Source organism: Lepidochelys olivacea (genome assembly GCF_965140295.1).
Source record: "Lepidochelys olivacea isolate rLepOli2 genome assembly, chromosome: 4".
Classification (NCBI taxonomy): domain Eukaryota; kingdom Metazoa; phylum Chordata; order Testudines; family Cheloniidae; genus Lepidochelys; species Lepidochelys olivacea.
The window spans coordinates 75,165,810-75,186,149 of NC_140414.1; positions in this window are offsets into that span (position 1 = coordinate 75,165,810).

The following is a 20,340-nucleotide window of genomic DNA, read 5'->3' on the forward strand; positions in this document are numbered from 1 at the left end:
TTTCACCAGGAAGAAGTCATTAGAGACCTGATGAGAGCAATTTCAGTTGATTGGAAAGGGAACAGGCATGAGCACTGATGACATGTTCAATGAGTTTAAAGATGAAGAAAAGAAGGGAGATAGGCTTGGAGGTGGAGGTGCAGGTGGGTTTCTAATGGGGTTTATTAGGATGGGAAAGGCCATAGCATGTTTGTACAGTAAGAAGGAAGGAACCAGAGGAGAATGAGAGATTCAAAAGAAAGCTGATGTAATGGATAACAAGGGAGCTGGAAGGAGGTCATAATGCAAAGGGATATGGGCTAGCAGAGCAGGTGGAAAAACCTTGATGTCAATGACAGGGAAGAATGAGGGGAAAAAAGGTGATGGGGGAAGAAGGGAGCTTTAGTTTACATATTCTTTTTGGACAAGCATTCTAGCATTGTGGAGAATGTGTTTACCTGTAATAAAAAGCTTTCTTTTACACAGCCTTTTACTCTGGTAATGAAGAGGAAGGTGGGAGGGAAATGAATAGTGATTCAGCACACTTCTGTGAAAGAGGGAAGGGAAACATTTACCAGATAATATAAAATTGCAATTACATATGCTGCATTATAGTTCAAATCTATTTTAAATAGTGAATAGAATCAATAGCTATTTTTAATGGCCTCCATAACTACTAATCATATACCTTGAAGATATTCCAGGATTCTGGTAATGACATTGATGGTAATTGCTATAGCATTACTGACGGCCATAAAGGAGGGGATTTCTCCACTGATTTCATTGGAATGCAAAATAACACCTGCCATTTCTGTTCAGCTTAATCAAATATTCCTTTGGGGACTTCACATTCCTTTGAGCAGAGTATTGTACAGTCATAATCATTCTAAGAATGCTAAATATCAAAGCATAATATTATTAAAACTGCTCAAAACCAAGCCCAGAAAGAATAAAACCATTTTATCTCTTTTGCCACCATATTACTTCATCAAGTTGTTACATCTTGAAATAGTTAAAAAATAGCTCGATGATAACAGCAAGACCTTTCTTTCCTATGATACTTCCCAGTAATGTCATTATGACTTTTCAAAAACTACTAGCTGCAATGATAGGAGTGTGAAAGCTGGAGTGTATATTTGAAAAATGATCCAATTATCGCTCTTTGAAACAAACATAAAACCTTATAACCATTATTTTTCCAGGTTTTTGCACTAACCCCTTCTGACAATGTAGCTATGGAAATATCACTGCTCAGATATTATTCACTTTCCCCTCCCTTCTAAAACCATTTAGAAATATTTTATAGATTCATTTTCAATGACATACAATGATGTTTGTTCCTAACATTACTAGAATCAAAGTAACTAAAAGGTCAAGATCAAGCTTCAAGGTCAAATTTAAATTTCCTGTGAATCATAGAACTAGCTAGAGAAAAGAAGTACTCAAGTGAGAAGCCCTTCAAACAAATTCCATAGCATTACATACTACAATCAGCTCCATTTTCCAAAGTGGTTTTCTTTTTTTTCTTTTTAACCTTTTATCCATGCAATATCAGATCTGGGAACAAGATACAATGGATGTTGTATCAGTGCATTGGTACAAAAGAGCCTGAAGTTCATGTTGGAAATAAAAATGAAGTTAGCTAAGTGTTTTGGCCATGAGAGCTTCATCAGGAATGATCTATTCAGCTCTCTCCTTTTTGTCTCTAAAGAAAGCAGCACTGTTTTCTGTTGTAAGATTACCTTTCCCTGCAGAAAATACTTCTGAAGATGATCCCATGCTCAAATCACCATTGCATCACTTCATTTTCCAAGTTAGTGTTTTCATATATTAGATGGCATTTCAGACATGGTGTGAGGGGTAGCATATAAGGGGTGTCCAGTATTCACCTTTGTAAATAGAGTGTGTGTATAATAGGGGAAGGCACTCAAGATCAAAAAGAATCAAAATACAATTGGCAGGTCTACTTTTATTCTCTGTATAAAAACTGTTCTAATTTTATACCTGCTTTGCATGAGTGTACTTGAAAAACACTAATAAAAATCATTGTCATTTTTCGGCAAATAAAAGATCTGGGATGAGCATTAATGTAGATCAATAGCAATTCAGGGTGTCTACACGATGTGTTAGTCTTCAGAGGGGTGTGAATTCTAATGTGCACCAGTGTGTTGCATAATAACTGGCCCGTATGAACCCTTCTGGCAAGCACTAAATTCCCTAGTGCACAGTAATGTAGTTGTGTTTGAAATTAGACTACATTTTTTGTGCATTAGAGAAGTGTTTCTCAACCTATGGATTGCAACCCAAAAGTGATACCACGATTTAACCCAACTGAATGCATGTTTTCTCGAAAAATGTGCAAACTTGCAGATATTTATGGAAAACAAAATTTCATATTTCAAATTAATCAGAGCAGAACTAAACTACTGTCACCTAGGCCTTGACTAAAATGCTTAAATATCATAACCCCCCTTGATTTAAGTTATTGCCTTTTAAAAAGTATATATTCAAACTGAAGTGAAAGAGACAAATGGTGGTAGGATTTGCCTATCTATTTCAAATAATATTTAAATTAATTTAGTGATTTTTTTAATGAGAAATAGAGAAATGTCTAGTAGGTAGAGCAGAGAAATGAGTAAGAATCACCAGTTAATTAACAACGTATGCACAAACCTCTGAGGACACAGAATCCAATCCTGTTCTTAATCTTAAATTTTCTTAAAAACAAAAAAAGAAAATACATTTGAAAATTCAGGTTTTTGTTAGATTTAAAAAACCCACTTACAAACATTAAGCATCAAGAATAACTTTCTTGAGGTCCAGCTTAAAGGTTACAAGCAAAACAAAAGCATTTGGGGTTAGCACAGAGGAGTCCACAAGCCATAAAGAAATAAAAGAGATAAAGCTAATCACATCTTTCTAGACATTTCCTGATCTACTTACATATCTGGAGGTTTTAAGTGAGTAGTTTTTAGGTATGATTCAGATTTTTCATACCTGGCCCCAAGCTTCTTGCGGCATAGTTCCAGCCCTGTCTCTGTTTCTCCCCAAGAACAACAACAGATAGACATAGGGGAAGTTTTTTCCCAATTTTAAAAAGTTCTAGCTTTTCCATTGGCTCTTTTGGTCAGGTGCCCACTCCCTTCCTTTTATCTATTCACGGAGACTTTTTAACCCTTTACAGGTAAAACAAGTAGAGAGCAACTACTAAGAGGGATTTTGTACCTAACTGGCTGGGTGGGTGTCCACAAAAGGGAGTTACCTACCTTTCATTTATCACACCACATGTATTCTAATTCAGAGCACTGTTTTATTTCCTTCAACCTGCTCCCAACCCAAATGCAACATTCTTTCTCATCTTTTCCACTTTCCTCTAGCCTCTTCCTCTTTTCTGTCAAGTGGACTGAATGCCTCATCTTCATGTTCTAAGTGTCCACCTGCCTTGGAAATAAAATCCTTCTTGATTTTACTTTTGATATTGGGTCTCAGGCATAGCATCATGTATTTGCATAGTGCAACTAATGGCATGGTTTTGGCCAGTCAAAGCGTCATCATGTATACTTATGCCAATGATTCAACTCTATAGATACAGGAATCTCTCTTTCCTCAGATTTCTATAATATCCATTGCCATAGTGTCGGAGGGCCAGATTTGCAAAGGTGATTTAAATGGTAGGAAAGTGTCCAATCTGCTGAGGTGTTTTTGAAAATTCCACTAGGTGGGTATCTACTCTAAAAGCACCCTTGAAAATGTGGCCCAAAGTGTTTCCCAGGTAACTTAAACCGACTTGGTGAGTGCCCTGCTGGAATTCCTTGTCCTTTTTTTTTTTCTGCTCCATGGCTTTGGTTAAGGAATATTTGTCTCTTCACACCCCTCCCGATCATTGTTATTGCAGTTGTGGTGGAAAGTTTGTCAGACAGATTTCTTGTGTGCCCTGAATATGGTTAGACTCTGGATTAGTTTAATCTCTATAGGAGGCTCAGTCCACAGACAAAACCCGTCTGTAAAGAAGTTATTTCTGCTCTCAAGTGTTTCATCTGGGGCTTTCAAAATATTGTAGAGGAGAAGAGCTGTTTATGTAGGTCATGAGTGGAGATGCTTTCACTGATGTAGGTGATCTCTTGCCCCATTGAAACCTTTGAATACCAGGACCAAGTTTAAACAATGGGAGAGATGGTAGGCTAATGGAGGGATCAAAATACAGAGCTAATATGTTGAGGGCAGTCCAGCCCATTGAGAAGGAGTAAGTCATGCCTATGAGCAGATATTCTATTTTGTATCCACCTTCCACCCCAGATGAAGTCAACTGCTGTACTCCTGTCTGGAAGAGACAAGTACATGGATCACTGTGACCAAATTCCTGTCCCACAGACTTTCCTAGCACTGCAGGAGAAAGAAAGCTATCTGACTGTATAGGCAGCTTGCCAGGACACAAACTGTGACATTGATAAAAGAGGGATGAGACTGTGCAGATGCCTTTGATGGACTGGGATAACATCCCTCATAAATGTCTTTTTCTTCTGACCAGGATCACCTTGTTCTTGCTTGGATTCAATCTGAGCCAAGTGTTGTTCATCCAGGAGCTGATCCTTATAGGGTTGTGATATCCTTAGAATACTGTTGGTTGCATCAGTGAAAAATGTGATATACATACTGATGTGTAGTATACCATTGTCAGTGCAGAGCATGCAGTGATACACCAACTCTCCAAGTAGTCTCCTGTTGATATTGAAGAGAATGGGAGGTAGATTTCATCCCTGTGAACCCTTGAGGAGAAGGAGTTGTCCATAACCACTCTCTGGTTCCTGTTTTAGTGGGATGGCTGGAGTAATTTTTAGCTGAGGTTGAAGGGGAACGTGACTGATATTCCACCTCCTTTTTTCTTTCTTTTTGCCCAATTCTGGACTCAGTCTTGCTTTGTGCATAATAGCCTGTGGGGACTAGCTAGGTAGAAGATGGTTCAAAAGTAGACATAAGTCAAGTGTTAGTGATGCAAGCTTCTTTGGGTACCACATCACAAATCAGATCACGCATGGTGATTCAGCAGTAAAAGTTTGACCATCTTGTCTTCTGCCCTATTTGTTGTGGTAACTAGATGAGGAATGCAGAGGTAACTAGATGAAGGAAAATGGATTTATTTGCCTGCTGGTAGGTCTTTGCCTTTGTGGGGCCATGTTGTCCTTTCTCATTAGTATCTTCCTTTTCCAATTAACACTGAGACATTGAGGACTTAGTTACATATGGTTCTTTGGCTACCCTGTCTCCAGGTACCAAGAGCACAGAAGTTCTGCTCAGTGTGAAGAGGCTGTTGGTACTGTAGCATGACGGGACTGTGGACTGAGATATATAAAGTAATGGACACTGTGTGTTTTGAAGTGATTGCCTCTCAGAAGGCGGTAGGAGGTTGAATTGGCATGCTCCCCTTGCAGTAAGTAATGTTCTCTCTTTGAACGCAATACAGAGAATAAGAAGTATGTTGCAGTTAAAAAAAATAACATTCCCTAGTGAGATATTTCAGTTTAGCTAAATTCAAACTAAATAAATAATAATTAATAATAATAATTGTCAATAGTCCCAGTGGTTAAGAGATTCTGAAACTGTTCAGCAATAAAACTAAACATGGCTGCACTTAACACCAGTTACGAAAAGTGACATGCTAAAAAAACCCACAGCCACTCAGACAATATAAAATGATGATTCAAGTTTTGCTGTTCCATTCTGAATTGCATAGATTTTTGAACAAATTTTTACAATGCTTCAACTTATATCATTTCAGCATACTTAAAAACATCTTCCATCATGCTGATGTGTGTTATTCATTTACTCCTGTTCAAGCCAGGCATAGCTAAATGCCCAGCACATATTTCCTTGCCGTGCACAATTTGTATTTCTTCCTATTGTTAATTTTGGCTACAATTTGTTAAGCCTTTTGTTTTTACTGACATCTTTCTCAGAGGCTTTTCTAAAGCACTGTTTGTTCTGTTCAGCTCCTGTTTCAAATGTGAACCTCATTTTTTCTGATTGAGCTAAGTCCTAATTCCTTGTGAGTGCAAATGAAGAAATTCTTGAACACTTTCATAGGTCTGCCAGCTAGAGTTTACTATGCTGGACAGTTTAGCACTTAAGATATAAACTAAATTCTGGACTACATTTGTCAAAGTTTTGTCTTGGAATCCTTCACCTACACAGTGGATGACTTGGACACTGGTGATAAAACACTAATGTGAATGTCTGACTCTCTGGTCCAGAAGTTGAACTGGTGAAGCAGAAAAGCAGAGTACCAGAAATTTTGTAGATATTCTAACCAGGTGACATTACTTCAGTAAGACTTAAGAGTTATGAATGAAGAATGCCCCTGCAATCATGTGAGCACTTCAGGATCACATTTCAATAGGAAATTAGTTACAACCAGTGCTCCATTTATGCCCCACACACTAGCTATCACAGGGCACAAGAGAGAAAATATTTTTTCTGCGCTCTGTAGGATTCCTTTCCTGAATCACAGCAAGTTTATGTAGGTCAGCTAATAATTACAGTGCACTTATATCATAGCTTTTGCCTCATAAGCATTAGTTAAGCCTCACAATAGTCCCTTTAAGGTAGTTTTATATCCATTTTACAGATGTGACAGTGAGGCATTTAGAAGTTAAATGACTTTCCCAAAAGACACAGAGCTACTCAGAAGCAGAGGCAGGAATAGAAACAGTGTTTTGATCCCGCTGTCCTCTCATATAGCCAATAGAAAACACCCAACAACAATGCACAAAATATTGCTTATTTCCTAGTATGTTTAAGTGCTCATGCTAAAGCATCCTTCCACAGAGCATGGGAGGAAAAAGTAACTGGTTTTCTCTATAAAACTGATACAGAATACTGGGCACAGACATATGCAGCATTTATTCCTCATGGGGTGAGCCCATAAGAATTGTAATTTGTATTCGCTTTGAAATCCTATAGTGCTGTGTATGCTTTCAATAGTATATCAATCCATTTGCTGTAGCAAACGCTGAAATCTTGATTGACCTCTAAAGCTCATGATGCTTGTTGTTAAAAATCATAGCATTGATTTGAGTATACTGTACAGTTGCCATCTGGAACCATAGCAGGGGGGCTGAATTAGCATCACTGGTCTTCCCACCTCATGAATTAGATTGGGGGGTGGCATGCTGCTTTCTTTTAGCCAAATCTCTTTCATCTGGCAAATTGTATCTTGATAATCTTCACTCAGGTTGAAATAAATTTGATCTGAGACAACTGCATACTTCAATCTTTTCATCCAAGCTAAGTTCATGTTGCCTCTTCCTTGTAGCCATAGTAATAAATGACTAATGACAGATTCTAAACTACAATTTTAGGTTGCTATATATAGAGTGATAATGCTGGCTTGTATAGTATCACTGAGGCTTGCATAGGCATATAATAGTTTCATGGCTTCCTGGGCATTCTTTGTAACTTTATGCTTTAACATGATTACATTATATGAGAAATTATGTTCATACAACAGTAAGGTTGAAATTTTAAACAAATTCAAAATTAAAGTTCCTATCGCAACGTTAATTCAGACCCTCATGCTTATACACTAAACGTTATGCATTCTTTATATTCTCAAAGAGAGAAATTGTTATTTCAATATTTAACTACTCAGGAAGCACTCTGATACCATGATAGTAGAACAATACAAATACTTAGATAAAAAGAATCTCTCATTATGCTCAATCACATGCAGTATACAGCAATATAAACTGTTTTACTCAGAGCCAGATTAAGGCAATGACCTATGTCGGCTGTGGTGTGAAGTCTTATTACACATTGCAACTCCAGACTCTTAGGTGGGTAGAGCACAAGCTCCCTCTATGACTGGCCTGTTCTGCTGAGTTCTGCTGATGTGTGTGAAGGGTGGAGTCGTGTGTGACACCCCCAGAGGCCTTTGCTTCTGGCTTTGCTTTTGCACAGCTATTAGCAAGTGAAGGAATACCCAAAGTTACAGGCAGGCTCTCCCAGCCTCTCATGAACTATACACAGGGAGACACCAGCAAATCCCCCCAGCCTTGCACCCCAGAAATATACCGTCTTACACTACTCAAGATCTTCTGACTAGTGCAGGCTCATTAATTAGTTTCCCACTTCAAAGGCTAGTGGACATGCACCAGCCTTTGTAATCTGAGCAGATTCCCCAAGCACTTTAGACAAACTCACTGGTAAAGAAACATTTATTTTAATGTTTTAACTAGAGAAAGATAGATTTTAAGCTATTATAAGTGTTAAGCATAGAGGACAGAGTTGGTTACATAAAAAATAAAAGGTAAAATTGCAGTCTAAATCTTAAACTATCTGACTAAGCAAGATGTGAAATGTAAGAGATCACAGTTCTTAATACACAGGCTGAGTTTCCTTCTCAACCTGGGACAAAGTATTTTCTGCCAAATGTTCTTGTTGCCTTCAGAGGAGGTGTGGGAAGTAAGAGGGGTGGACTCATGATTACTTTTATACTCTCAGTTCATGTGTCTGGAAAAGTACTGGCTCAAACATTGAGTCAAGCATCACATGTCCTGATACCTTGCTGAGTCATGCCATTAAGTAATCTCCATTGCGTAGAGCTTGAGCAATGGTCTCTTATTGAATTCCCCTGCTGGTCAATGACTGATGATGGTCGCTTAACACCTGCCTGGGTGTGGGTCACCCCCTGTGTTACCACTGGAGAGCTGGCTGTGGGCATGTTCCAGACTCACAACATATTTCAGCAACAACCATATAGCAAAATCTCCTAATTCCATATACAATGATATACATATTTTGAATGAATAATGAAGTTCAGAAAATCATGACTTTGCATATGGTACCTTACAAGGGATTCTGAATATAAAATATCATAACCATATAAGAGTGGTGAATGTGGGGGTTACAGGGTGCTATTTTGAGGTACAGAGTGTCATCCCATGTCATGCTTCCCCCCCTTCTTCTCCGGTAAGTAGGAGAGTGCAAACACTTCAGTATTGGTGCAGGGAGTGTAGGAGGACATATGCAAAGCTCCTTGTGTTTTCATATCCCTTGTGTACCAATGAGAGGTCCAAGCACAATCTGATCCTGTATGTGGGTCAAAGGTTGTAGAGAATGGTGTTGATCCATTATGAGTGCTCAAATTATGATTATTCATAACTTTTAAACTCATAAGAGTGGGAACTTTGCCATTATACATCTGTGTTTTGTTCTGTCATCCCTTGCCTCATGTACCAACAGGGTATTACTTACTAGTTTGTCTGTTCCTCCCCTGTTTGTATGTATGCAAACCCTTATGGAACAAAGGCCCTCTTTAACAGGTGCCCTTCCCTCACCCCCAACATCTTCCCTCCATCCTAGTGGGTTTTCAGGGGATGTAGAAATTTCTTCTCTTCGCCAGCATCAATTAAAATTTCTGACAGAAGCATTTAGCTGTCACTCAAATAATAAGTGGCAGATAGTGACAGCTGTTTCCATCTTTTGAGACAGCAAATGCTTTTTTTCTGCAAATTCTTCGAAAGGACCGAAGACACTTCTATACGAGACAAAACTGTTCAAGGAGCCAATTTAAAAGTAAAGGAAACAAAGGTGAGGTTTATTTTAGACATTTGGAAAGTAACCAATTGAAAGAAGATTAGTACCATAGAAGTAGTGTTCAGAGGAAATCAAAATAAAATGGAAGCAATATTTAAAAGAAATTAATGTCAACATTTTAAAATATGGGGTCTTAAAAGTAAGTTTTTTAAATGCATATTAATCACCTTATTAAAATGGCCCAATTTTTAAAAGTGCTGAGCACCCACAAATCCCTAGTAGATAACCTATCAATACAGGAAGTCTACTGGGGGTAAGTTGAGGCCATGTGTGGTAACTTTCCACTCCACCAGAAGCCCCACTTATATTAACTCTTTAATAAAAATATTTCTTGTTAACTGACTTCATTGTAGCATTGTGCCCTGGGTAGCTGTAGGGCGATTAAATAAATAAATGAGCATTTGGATCCTTCCACCAAAAATGTAGAAATTCCAGTATTATTTCCTTCAACATGGAAGATTAAGATTTTAAATGTGTTTAAAAATAAATATAAACCTACCCGGTGATTATCTGTAATTCTGCCTGAAATTGAGTCACCACAATGGCAAATTAAATTCCTGTGATAATACTAATAAGCATGCACCAAATCTATTGGGGTCAAAATACCTTCGCATATTCTTGGACACAGAAAAAAAATAGATGTTAAAAGATACATAGGTAATGCATTCTCAGATCCAGCACTCTATAATTTTTTTAATGTGGTTCCATGACTGAAATGCTCTGTTTTTGGGCCTGAACTTTCACTGGTTGAAGTCCATCTCAAAGATCCCATTGACTTCAATGGTGCAGGATCAGGCTCTTTGAAAGCCTTCAATACTGGTCAAAAGGAGGAGTCGTGATTTTTTCAAAAGCACCCAAGTCCCATTTTCAAAATTATCTTAGGCACTAAGGAGCTTAGGTCTCATTAAAAGTCCACTTAGGAGGCACTTTTGAAAATTTGACCCAGTGCTCATTTTGACTTTAAGCTGGGAGAACTGCCTAAAAGGTGCATTATACCTTAAACCAGTACAGATTTCTAAAGCAAACAGCAGGACAAAGGAAGTTTCATGCTAGATTTTAAGGTAGTAACAGTGGTCAACACAATTTATACTCAGTATTAGGGTGACCAGATAACAAATGTGAAAACTCGGGACAGAGGGTGGCGGGTAATAGGTGCTTATATAAGACCCAAAGCTCTGGACACCGGGACTGTCCCTATAAAACTGGGACATCTGGTTACCCTACTCGGTATCAACTCATCAAAAATTTCTTGTGAACATAATGAAAAATTGCCATCCTGGTTCTTTTTTGTGAAAAGGTAATCAATGTGCTTCTGGCAAAAATGATGCATCTATTCAGTAGAATAATTATTTTATTTTATTATTGTTTGGTAGAAAATGTTGTTTGTCAAGTGCACCAGCGATTGCCTTTGAATTAAATATAATTGACATTCCAATAAGTAGTCTATTTCCTTAATGACACTGTTCTGTAAGTGCATTATTTATTACAATAAATTATCAGAATTCAAAGTTGGCTCTATTAATTGTTGCTTTCACTTATGACTATAAACATGGCAAGAGGAACAGCAGTAAATTAATGGTTTATAATGGTATACTCAAGGTCACCAAAAACATGCACTTACTTTTGTACTACTTTGAATTGCTTCGCTGATGTACAGCTGAATCCTCTTGTATCAAAAAACATTAGTTTCATAGAGATACATAAAGATGAGTTCACAAAAGAAAAGACAATTAGTAGAGACCACGTTCAGCCAAATGATGATGAAGGCTGTCCAGATACTTGTATTTTCTTTTGGACAGCTTGGTAAGGAATGAATATCTCATGGTTATAGGGATATTACTCATAGTGGATAAATGTATTACCAGAGAAGACTGTTCTTGATTACTGGTGTGACATGTTGGTACTATTAAGTTGTCTGTAAGTGGTGAAGGAATATGACAGGGATGGTGAACACAGAGATGGTTGAATATATATATTTTAAAAGAAGATTTCTACTTGTAAAACCACCCTTAATTTGCACTAACATCTGGAGGTGACTATATAACAGGTGAGGGGGTGTTTTTTCCCCCCACAAATCAAAGAACACGGGGGGGGGGTTCTATCATTTTCACAAGCTGATAGAATTTTTTGCATAATTTTAATCAAAAAATTCTCATCTTCCAAAATTGCCCTTGGATGTTGTACTCAGTACAAATCATTCTACAAATGTTCCTGGCATCACTGTGTTACCCAGGGTTCTTTCAACCCAAAGCTCTAGGTAACTTTTACTCTGCGCAAGGAGGTGTCAGGAAATAAATCGGGGAGACACGGCCATCCGACCAATAGATGGCTGGCACAAACAGGACAACACAAGAGTGATTTCACTTAAAGCTAAACTTTACTTAGTCTCAAGCATTGGACACATCCGCAACAGGTTAGTAAAACACCCCCAACCCTCGATAATTACCGAAGCTGTGTGGGGCTCTCAGGTGGCACAGCGGCAGCCCGTCTGCTGGTGGGGAACACAAGATGCATCCAGAAGGAGAGTCCCTGAAGAGCCCCTTCTGAGAAATCCAGCGACCTCAAACTTTCCCCCCCTTATTTATACATTAGTAATACAATGACATGTCCATTAAGGAGAACTTGCTAAGCAAGCAGGTTTTTAAAGGTCAAGCAAGAGGTTTCCTTATGATCGTCAATTAACCAGATATGGTTGTCTTTTTATCCAGAGTGTCCATGCCTTGTGACCCTGACAGACACATTCCTCAGGGTACATTATAGACAAACTTCCTGTTTTTCTAAAATACATATATCAGGAATTTCAACATTCTTAGCAGGAAGGACACGGGGTCAAGCTGCCCTGTCTGTGGCACCCAAAACCCCCTCCCCTCCTGCCTTGGTTATGCTACGGCTGCTGCATGAACAGTTTACAGCCTGCTGACTTGACTTTACTTTTAGCAATAAGCAATAGTTGTGTCAGGCACTTTACTGGTTTGCCAAAAATCTACCTGTACAACTAGACTCTCCCGCAGGTTCTCACATCTACATTGCTCACAGGACAATTGTGCTGTCATCCTATGAACTGTTCCAATAGTTCCATGAATAAAGCTCTATCAAACTTCTTCTAAAACATTTTATCATATTGGACAAATTCTAATAGCTTCTAACTAAAAACTCTAAAGTTTTCATATGAAGTATTCACCACTAAGTAGTAGTTGTATCCTGATGCTAATAAAATTTGATTCACTGCATATAAGCCATTATATGTAAATCTTTTTGAAATCTTTAATAAATTCTTGAGGATTCAGCACTTGTAGCATATAATAAACTATATTTACAGAATGACCTCACCGCACATTAAGCAGTGGGGGCCATTGTTTGGCTTGTTGGAAAAGGTGTGTGTGTCCCTTTAAGGCTAGAGAGCCAAGAAGTGACTTTTTCCTGCAGATGCAGACCAGATCAGAATAGGGACACTGACCGCCCCCTTCCACCCACAGGGGACCAGAAGGGGTTTGGGGGGGACTATATAGGTCTGTGCTCATACACAGTGCTTAATTTGTGATGAAAAATGTGCCAGGGCTCAAGCAATTTTTTTACTTTCATAACTGACATGGCAAGCCCCAAGATGCCGGGGCTATGAACTGCCAAGTCTAGTCTGTAAAATGCCTATTACATCTATTAATCCTTTGTTAACTCATGTTAAATTTTATATCTGTACCATTATTATAAAGTATGGCTGAATATTTTAGATGAATATTGAGCATTATACATTTGGATGACTGAATGATGTTGCATTCTTTTTTATGTCATTAGTCAATGGATGGCTAGAAAGCTGATAAACTTTACAGTGACATTTGCTCATTTGTCCTCCCATATGTTCATTTTTTGCTGTTACAAGTTGGCTATGAAATAATGACACTGGTTCTTTTGGGTAAGTAAAAAAAAAATCATAGGCCTATCAACATTTCTAAAACATAGCAACTGCAGAGGACATGAAGTTTGTAATTTAGCTGGTTACCAAAACAAGATGAGAAGAGAAGAAAAAAGTTGAACAGTGGTTTGGCAAAAAGCCAACTTCTCCAGAGTTAAAATTCTTGTTTGTGCTGCACTTTGAGTCCTAAGAGGATTCTTCCTGATCTTTTCCTACTGTGAAATTTTATGCAGCCTACACTAGTAATTTTGAGTAAATTTTTGGAGCCCCCAGAAGGAAAGTTAGTCATCCATTTGTTAGACACTTTTGATCTATGAACAGCCTTTTGTTTCCAATGTTTGTTGTCTTTTCATGCTAAGATTTACTTTGATTATTTTTCTTAGACACCCTTATTTGCAAGAAATCTTGACCAAGATTTTCATTAACAGGTGCCTATATTGAAGCTCCTAAAAATATATTTAGCTATCTAAATGGCGCAATTTTCAAAAATGCTCATCATAGACAGTCTGTATAGCAGGATATATATATATTTATATATGAACTGATATTTGTATGAGAAGGATCTGAAGTCAATAAGACTATGACAATTTATACCAGGTGAAGATCTGCCCCATTGTTCTTATCTATAGGGAGATATGAGTCTGACATGACTCCTGTTATATGAAAAGGGTTACTTTTAAAAATCAGGAAATTCAAAAAAAGAAAAAAGGGAAAAAAACTGTCCACACAAGTTAACATATAAATTGTCCAAACATAGCTTGGAAATTCAGACCTCATTGAGATGAATGTAATGCTGGAATAGCTGACATACCGAAGGAGACATGCTCTCTAAATATAACCTGTTTTCCTATTGTTTATAAATTTCATTTCAGAGTAGCAATAAAAAACCACTCCAGGCAGTACGTTATAAGTAACTATGATACTTCTTGAATGGTGAAGGTCCTGTTGTCTATGCTATGACCCAAAGCAAACAAAAATTTCCAGTAATGCATTGACAGTTATATCGTATTACTAAATTTAAACAGATACTTAGTTTATTTATCATTCATGGACATTCCACTCTTTTGGTCAAATGCCTCTGTCAGGTAAGAAGTAGAATAAAAAAAAGATAGTTAAACTGGTATATAAGGTCTATAATTCTGTGTTAAATATTATGTAAAACATTTAAGACTCACAAGAGATATAGATATGCTGATGTCTTTAATTGCATGAAAGATCTAAAAAAAAAAAAGGAACAGCAAATAGTTATAACTCTTTGAGAGCAGTTTCTTGTCTACCTCCACTTTCATTTTCTTGTGATGAAAACAAAATACTGAAATATAATGGGAAATATTATATTGTGACAAGCATATCTGACAGTATAGCTCCAATAGTAAAATCAAAAACATTGATGATGCTTAATCATGCCTTATGATTGTATTTGAATGGATGAGGAGGCATTTACAAATCACATTATATTTTTACAATGCTGAAAGATTAGAACTAGGGTGTATTTATACTGATACTGTGGATATCGACTGCTGAATTTAAGCAAGTGTTATGTAGTATATACACTAGTGTGGCATAAACTAAAGTCCTGATTCGGGAAAGCACTGGAAATTTATACATATGTCTATCTTTATTCAGGACAGCACTTGAGCAATGTGGTTAAATTTAAGCGTGAGCTTACATTATGGCCTAAATAGGGATTCTTTCTTGAACTGGGACCTAAAGGTGGTCAAAAATGTTATATTTCAGTTATAAAGTTTTCATAATAAAAATAAACAAGTGTAACCACATTTGTACAAATTCAAAAATTTTAGTATTGAATAATGTGTAGGCCCATAAGCCTGGATTAAATTTTTAAAAGTAGTAATGAATTTTAAGGCTAACAAAACATGAATTTGACATCCCTGGAGACTGAAATCCACTACCCAAAGCATAGGTTCAGTATACTTCATCATATTGCTTTCCCCATAGTGCCTCGCACCAGTTGTATCTGAAATGGCTCGCATCACTCACTGCTTGGCTGGGGCCTCTTCCTGGACACTCTGGGGATTACCTTGAGGCCAGCACTCCCCATCTACAGCTTGATAACCATCACTGCATCTGCCTTCATCCCCTCTCGCAACCTCAGGAATCACAGCTCCTTCTTTGCGACTCAGCCCTCTGGCTGTGTCACCTTCTGTGTTCCCCCCTTATGGGGGTAAGTATCACAGTCTAATAGTCCAGCCACTCCCTCAGTGGTAAGTGGGGGAGACCCAGACCCATCCACTACTCCAGGTCCCAGCTCAGGGACCTTGTAGATGACAGTCATGTGCTGCATCCCCTCCAACTGCTCAGTATGTTTCCCAGAGCTGTTTCCCCATGGCACCAGCACCTTCTTCACATTTACCTCAGGGCCTCAGCATGTCAGTCTTAGCAGCCAGCCAGCCAGCAGATCTTGCACTCTCCCTTAGGGCATGTCTACACTTACCTCCAGAGTGATCAATCCAGCGGAGGTTGATTTATCGCATCTAGTGAAGACATGATAAATTGATCGCCGAGCGCTCTCCCATTGACTCCGGTACTCCACTGGAGCAAGAAGCGTAGGTGGAGTCGATGGAGGAGTGTCAGCAGTCGACCTACCGTTGTGAATACACCGCGGTAAGTAGATCTAATTATGTTGACTTCAGCTATGTTATTCACGTAGCTGAAGTTGCATACCTTTAGATCAATTCTCCCCCCCACCCACTTAGTGTAGACCAGGCCTCAGTCTCTGCCAGCAATTGCTCTGTCCATGGTGCTGCAGGACTCGCAGCATACTAGAGACACAGTTCTGACTGTTTGAGCTGCCAGCACCCACTGATCACTTCTGACCCAGCAGGTTCTTTTATGTGAACCTGCTAGGTCATGACTGGTTGCTCCCCTGCAGCGCTTCTCTGATTTGTTGCACCCAACACAGCCTCTCTAGGCTGCTTGGAAGACTCCTCTCCCCTGCTCACACCTGAGATTAACCTCTTTGACACCTGTGTGGGGTAGAACCCCATCACCGTATTTAACATAATAGAATACATTATACTTCCTCCCTGAACTGGAGGGACCACTGCTAGGAGTGAGAATGTAGTGCTGTTTCCATGCTAATTCATGTCCATAATTTGGCCTGTCTGCCAAGACAGGATAAAAGGTTGCCAAATGCAGTGGTGACTTTTGGGAATTATTAATAAGATCTTTATCTTTTCACCTGTTGGTTACTCATCTGAATCTGGCTTAGACTGGCAGTGATCAAAAACTGTAGTAGCTGTTTGGTTTCCTATGTGAAAGGAATTGATGGTCTCAATTTAGATACTAGTAGATAAATATACATTAGACCAAGTTTGAAAATTAGATTTTTTTTCCACAGAAAATTTTGATTTTTCAGCAATAAATCAAAGACCAAATTATTTCAGCCAAAACCCAGCACCATTTGATTTAGAAATGCCACTGTGGTGCCTCATGGGAATTGTAGTTCACGAGCCTCATGCTTCCATTCTCCCTAATAGGCCAGGTTACCTGGCTGGAGTACATATTCCGTGATGCACCATGTGCTCCTCTCTTTGTGAGCCACTTGATGCATTGTGTGAGCCTCATGTCTCTAAGAGAGCATGGGAGAAGAAATCCAGTTGAGAATCCAAGATCATAGAGAAGAATGGGGAGCTGAGGCACCTGAACTACAACTCTCATGAGGGACGGCGATGGCATAACCTAATGAAAATCTTTCATTTTTCAGGTATTCCGTTTTTTGACCATTGTGACGGAAGGAAACTCGCAATGTCAAGTGGCAAAGGGTACACCATACCATAACTCATCAGACCTGACACACACATTGCCCCAACTCACTGTTGTAGTAATCTGTATCTATAAGGTGTAATATGAAAACTGATAACATGCTGATCATTAATATTATTGTGTGATGTATGCATGGACAGTCTATAAACAATGATAGATGTGTGCTGGATATACGTTCCTCAAATGCGTTTGGCACACAGTTCCTAATCACAGCCTGCCCTAGACAAAAAGGATTTCACAGCCTTGACTGTGTCTCCAACATAAATTAAACCTAAGACCAGCAAAAGCACTTTTACATGCAAGGTAAACAAAGCCATCAGGCAAGCAATGGTGGGAAGATGACCACTTAACAATCTCAATGGGAGATGGAGATTGCACTCCCAGGAAGACTTCATGCCCCTTCAAATAGGTCAATGAACTTTGGGAAGATATAAGGGGAGGCAAAAAGCAAATGTCTCATCCTTTACCTGAGGAGACAAAGAAACCAAGTGCTTTGGGCTCTGTGTAGAATCCTGGCTGATGACTGGAAGAATGACTGTGGTGAGAAAACATTTTTGAACAAAAGACTCTAATGTGTTAAGTTAGAGTTTAGTCTTAGAAGCACATTTTCACTTTTGTTTCTTTGTAACTGTTTGTATCCCTATTCCTTCTACTTGGTATCACTTAAATCTAGGTTCCGTTGTTAATAAACTTGTTTTAATTTTGCAAAACTATCTCAGTGCTGTATACTAAGCTGAGGGTTTCATTATTTTAGTTTGTCTAGGAGCTCGGTGTGTATTCTGTCTCTTTGAAGGCAGTGAACTTGATAACTTTTGTGAGGATGCAGTGAGTGGGACTGGACACTACAGGAGTGACAGTTTTGGAGAAACTCAGGACTGGAGGGGACTGTTGATATCAGCCTGCAAAGGAAAAACTAGGCTGGGGGAAGCAAAGGAGAGGCCATTATGCTGTGAGCATGCTACTGGTGGCAAGGCTCTGAGACAAAGCTGCACAGGATAGAAGCTTGCAGGGCAGGCAGTGACACACCTCTTACTGGTCTGGGTGAACCCCGAAAGCATCACAACAATGCATTTAAATTTTCTGTGGAAAGCAGATATTTTTGAAAAAAAAATTTAATCAAAACCCAACTTTTCATTAAAAATAGCTTCGGCTGAAAGTGTCTGAGCAGTCCTTATGTACCTGTCCCTGAATCATGTTATAACTGGTCCTTGATGTCAGTCTCAGCACAGAGGCCAGAGATGAAACAAGTACATAGAAACGGCCTCAACCACTCACCCCTGAAGGTGAGACCCTTTTGTCCCTCCTGAGTTAAGATAAAGCACATTGGCAGGGCAGCATGAGGGAGCTTGGACTGGTACTGCCGGTTCCGTACTATACTAGTTATGAGGGGGAACAGAGGATTATAGTATGTAGGGCTTTTTGATCTTGTATTTATTTTTGTGCTTTAGTTCACCCATATGTTTTAAATAATCCTGTGCAAAGGTTGGTGTAAGGTCCACTACAGTGGGTAGCTGTTATTGACAACAGGGGAACCAAAGCACAGATTGGGTAAGACTTTTCCAAGGTCAAACAGAGACTGGAATAGAACCTATATAGTCAGATGCCCTGTCTTCTGCCCTGTCCACTGGACCACACAGCCTTTCCCATCCAGCATGGAAAGTAATATATTCATTTTTTAAGACTTTAAATATATATGTAAATTCTAAAGTAATCTCAGAAAAGTCAAGTTTAAGACCACATCACTATAAATTTATTTGTGTATGATGACAACACAACACTGGGGTTCAGTTACTAAACTGCCACTCACAGTAAAGACTTACAAAAATGCACAGTCAATGTAGCATAGACCATCTGTCAATCAAAGGTGTGCAATGGGTAGAGCATGATCTATATGATTTGACATTTGTATGGGAAGGATTTGAAACATTTTGCTTCAGGCCAAATGTTTTTCTCCCTTGCTGGTAAAGAATCAGATTACATCATTAGCTCTCAATTCTGACACTCAGCAAACAGAAATCCAGTTTGCTTTGGAGAAGACTATTATGAGAAAGTCAAAAGTCAAATATTTAATTTGCCATTACAAACATCAAGCGAATGACTGCCATCATTCTTTAAAAGGAAAACACAAACAACTGCATGACTGCAGCAATTATTGATTAATATAACAATATATTTTAAAGAGAGAAAACACGATTGAGATCATACATTACAATGATTAATGACTGCTTTTCAGAATGCATCCAATATGTCTTATCAAATTATATTCATATATGAATTAATTAATCTAAAAGCTTTACAAAAAATAAAGGGCAAAATGAGGTTAGCTGTTTGCCCAAATTTGTACAAAGAGGGTTTTTTAAAAACAATTTGATGGATTTGACTATATTTAAAGGTCTTGACTAAAACCTTTTAAAAAGGCATATTTAAAGGTCTTGACTAAAACCTTTTAAAAAAGGCCTATTTGAAATAGTTTTTCCTTTACCTTTTCAATATACTGATTTCTAAAATAGGCAACAATGATATTCCTGTTTTCTAACATATCTAGGAGACAGTCTGAAAAGCACATTTGAAAAACATACATTTTAACACTCCATATTATTGTTCTGTGTGATCTGGGACTACTGCACATAGACTACTGCAGCCATGTGATATAAATAGGTTAGCCAGCTAACATTCCAGTATATTTGATGCAGCCTGAAAAAGTACTTACAGACAACATTTTGCTTCCAGCCCTGTCTTCTATTTCTAGCTCGTCTTTTTTTCAACTGCTTCTTTGTTATGTGACATCCAGGGGTGTCATGCAGTTTTTTCCCACAGAAGTCACAGTGATAACAGGATATCATGGGAATGAATGCTCCTGAAGATCTGGAAACTGGAATTGTTTTTTGGTAAAAAATAGTGATCCTCTAGGTTGTGTAAAAAAAAAAATGTAGGTACTTTAATAGCATCACTCACTGTTAATGAAGCCCTGGTGTTCTCTAAATATAAATGAGATAATAATAATAATAATTATCCAATATGTATTGTGGTAGTGCCCAAAATTTGTTAGACACTATGCAAACACATAGGAAGAC